A 4,414-nucleotide genomic window follows, 5' to 3' on the forward strand; every position below is an offset into this window, starting at 1 on the left:
ACTCCTTGTGATATTTGTCCGGATTCGAGGACGAATCCTTTTAAAGAGGGGGAGAATGATACGATCCGCACAAGCTCCAAGACAAAGAATTGGAAGAAGAGAAAGCGAGTGAGATTAATGGAGCCGTTCGTGTTGGGATTGAATAATAAAGGCTTGAATCAGACCTTTGAAGAGTTCGTGGTTTGGAATTGGAAGAAAAGAAAGAGAAGAATTCGTTGGACAAGTCGAATTCCATGCATCCGAGATTCTCGCCTATTCTGGCAGAGTTTACGATTCGAGTTATAACTCTCGCATCTGAAGTCCATTTAAGCTGATTCAAAATGATTCGGAAAGCTAACTGAAAGATCTACAACTTTCGTGTTTTGAGCAGAGAGATATTCGAAGTGGAACAATGTCGAAATTGAGCTTTAATTTCATGCACGTGCACAGCCCAATGTCGCGAGTTAAGAAGGGTGATCGAGAAGCCGACTTGAAGATCAAGTTATCTAATTTATTTATGCACGTTTTTAATTTGGTATTTATTATGTTTTTATTATTTTAGAGTCTTTTATTGTTAGGATTTGCTTATTTACAAGTTTCCTTATTATAGTTTAGGTAGGAGTCCTTTTCCTTGTGAAAAAATGAGTCTTTTTTGTCCACGTGTACTACTACATCGTAATCTGTGCTCGAACCTTGTCCTGTGGTCGAACCTTGCCCTGTGCTCGACCCTTGCCCTGACATAAAAAATACACAAATCGGGTTGCCTGAACAAGAAAACAAGATACATTAGCATCAATTTTTACATAATATGACGAGTTAAATACATTAATAATTTAAATAAACTTAATGAAAATACTAAGACGACAAATAATTCAAATAAAAGGTATATTTACAAATATGAGTTCCAAAAATATTTGATCAACTAATACAATGAGTTACTCTTCCATAACATCTATAACATTTATGTCATTATTTATCGAAAGTATCTCATAACATCCATCTTCAACTTCAACAAGATCCTCAGATTTTAGAGCAAAGTTGTCCCTTGGTTTAATAACAACAGGCACCACCCATGGCCTATCACGTGGATCTTCGACGTAGAATGCTTGCAATACTTGTGATGGCAGAACAAAAGGATTTGCTTTTGCATCTGGCCTAGATAAATTCACAAGTGTAAAGCCTAGGTTGTCCCTCTTGTTCGTACGAATATTAGCCCAATCACACTCGAACAAGACTACTTTTTTTGCACCAACATTGAATGAAAGTTCAATGATGTCTTTTATTACGCCATAGTAGCCTACATCTTCATCTCTTGGAGATTTATCCTTCGAGTCTCCGCATGCCATCTCATGTTAATGGATGTTCTCTCACAGATAAATAAACGCTTAAGCCTCGGAATCAAGGGGAAGTGTCGCAAAACCTTTTTCGGTACTCTTTTGCGGCGAGTGGTTGAAGAGCTCGGCTGGTTCTCCATGGAAGTCTTCCATCGTGAAGCATTGCAGACTCTACATGAATCTAAGTCTATATCATCCTTCCAGAACAACATGCAATCATTCTCACATGCATCAATTTTCACATAACCACACCCCAATTTCCCAATCAACTTCTTAACTTCATAAAAAGAGTCGGGAATATTTAGACCAGGAATTTTTTTAATTAGTTGGAGTGTGTCTGAAAACGTCTTATCGCTCATCTTGCCTCGAGATTTAATTTTGTAGAATTCCAACACGAATGAAAGTTTAGAATTTTCTTGGCATCCCTCATATAGAGGGATACACCACTCTTCAATGAGTTTACGAAAATCATCAACTTCCGGTGTGGATTCTTCCAATGATTCGTGTTGATCAGGATGAATACATGCTTGCAACAATTCTTCCATGTTCTCACGACCGCTCGCACCACCATCGGTTTCATGATTCACCTCTTCAACTTCAGAAATTCTGAAATCAGCAGCTTCATTTGTTTCACAAACCTGATGCCCGAGACGATATTCTTCCTCAGACTCTAGGTGCATTACCCATTGGCCTAAACCATAAGATTTATCCCAACCCCTCCAAAGTAAATGTCCATGGACAAATTCCCGATCCCCAATTTTTCTACACTCACAATCTCGACATGGACATCGTATTTTATTATCAATCGCAGCCTTATTAAAAGCAAAATCCAAAAATTCTTCACAACCCTTTTGAAATGCATCTAATCGATGATCATCTATCAAAACCCAACTCCTATCCTTTGCCATTTTGTAGTAAGTAAATAGTCTTACTGATGCTGGTAAAAAATAGCATGACAAATATTTCAGTTATTCAAAATATTGTTTTTGTCATGTAGAATGCATTAATTAATATAGAAAAAAAAAATCGAAATGAGAAGAAATATTAATTTTACGTAACCACGCACACAAATATTTCTTTTATTAACATAATAATCATATAATCAGTTTTACATGATTATTGATTTATTTATAAATCAAGTGCTAAAAAGAATTATTCAATATTTAATAAGTATTTTTAATAAATGGAAATGTAGATTGTCTTCTACTATTAAGAACGCATAAAAATCGGAAGGAAGAGATAAGTTGCATCATATAAGTTTGCGTTAACATGCGACAACAAAGTTGAATGAATACAGAAAAACTTTGTCGTGGTAAAGGTGAGGGAAAGGATAATTTCTTACTCGAGAAAGTCTAAATGTGCAAAACTTGCGCTTCCTTTTCCAGCTATACTTGATTAGTTGTGTTCCTTTCTTCAAAGCAATAAGTACCTTCAGTCAACAAGTCAACAAAATTAAGTACCGATTCAAAGGTTCAACAGTTTTTCACCCGATTCCACAAATCGATTCTCACACACACACACACGCACAGACACATTTGTCTACCTCTGCTCTTTTACATATTCTAAGATTCGCATCAGCCGAATGTTCGCAACTGTATGATTTGCTGGAATCAGCAAAACATGTTTATGAACAAAATCAAATTACAAAAAAAGAAAACCTTTTCACACACACACACACACTCACTCAGAGAGAAAAACACACACATATCACACAATTTGATGCATATATCAAATTCAATTCAACAAACATTTACGCCTCTTCACACACACACACACACAGACACACAGACACACACACACACACACACACACACACACACAATTAGAAGCTTAAAATGCTACATGATTATTAGTTGTTTGCTGTATATTATGCAGGTTACACTGATTTGGCAGCGTGGTGTTGGAACGGAAGTGGCCAATAACGGTCGGAAAATAAGCCAACTAATGACATGTGTTTTTGATTAATCTGTGTCCAGACTTTGCAATATAATTTTTATTTTAATAAGGGAAAATATAAAGAAAAACAAAGAGATTCTCTTTATTTTCATGAAAGGGAATAGAAAATGCATTTATATTTATTTGCATTTCAACTGATATCAATAAATATATATATCCATATAAACTTTGCAGCAATCAATTTTAAGCATAAATACCTCGACAGTCTTCACACGGTGGGCTTTCACAGACGAGGCGGCGGCAAGGCAACGGCAGAGGCGGCGGCAACACTTCGGAACAGAGATCCCAAGAGAGTGAGAAAAAGATGGAGGGAGAGAGAGGGAGAGAAAGAAGGGGGGAGTTTGGTGGCCGGTGATGGTGGAATCGCGCCGGCAGAACGACGCCGCCACCGGCGACGGTAGAGTCGGAGAGACAGAGAAGAGAGAGAGAGAGGGGGAGAGAGAGAGAGAGAGAGAGAATGGAGAATTGGGCTGAAACGAATTAGGTTTAACCCAATTCTTTTATGCGACGAATTCCACAGAATCGACGCGAAAATGAAAAAAAAAAAATCTTAAATTAATTAATTGCGTCTATTCAATATAAATCGTCGCCAGGAAATAATAAAAAATCAATTCTATTGCGACGTTTATATATTCGTAGCAATTTGGGCTCCAAAATTTGGGAAAGAGAAAATACTTGCGACGTTTCATATAAATATTCGTCGCAATATTTATTAAAAAATAATAAAATGAAAATAATTTATTCTAACTGCGACTATTTCCTAAATCGACGCAACGGGAAAAGAAATAAATGCAATTTGTTTGCGTCGTTTAGTCACAATTCGTCGCAGGTAACATAATAAATAAAATAAAAATTATTCTAATTGCGACGACGTGTATTTCGTCGCAGGGATTGAAGAAAAAAATATTTTTTTCAAACTCCTAGCGACGATTATATAACTTTCGTCGCTAACATATACTTTAAAAATAAAAAAAAATTACTTTTCGCGACGTTTGTCGCTTTTTCGTCTCAAAAATATATGAAAAAGATTTTTGTTTTCTCGTTGCGACGTTTATTGACAGATTCGACGCAACCTAGCGACGATACTCGTGTTTCGTCGCCAAGGTTCTGAGTCAAAAGCGGGATTTAAACTGTTGCGACTAATG

The 4,414-nt window shown here is 36.5% G+C and overlaps 1 long non-coding RNA gene across 1 annotated transcript; it reads right to left on the minus strand.

Annotated features, from left to right (window-relative positions):
• Positions 1-1,750: 1,750 nt before the first annotated feature.
• On the minus strand, positions 1,751-3,774 carry LOC148767677 (uncharacterized). The gene is made up of 3 exons (XR_016034103.1): positions 3,467-3,774; positions 2,656-2,742; positions 1,751-2,250 (listed from the first exon to the last, which is right to left on the minus strand). It is a non-coding gene; the product is annotated as an uncharacterized LOC148767677 (long non-coding RNA).
• Between the last annotated feature and the right edge of the window lie 640 nt (positions 3,775-4,414).

The sequence above is a fragment of the Erythranthe guttata genome, chromosome 10 (assembly GCF_056151865.1).
Source record: "Erythranthe guttata isolate IM_541 chromosome 10, IM_541, whole genome shotgun sequence".
Classification (NCBI taxonomy): domain Eukaryota; kingdom Viridiplantae; phylum Streptophyta; class Magnoliopsida; order Lamiales; family Phrymaceae; genus Erythranthe; species Erythranthe guttata.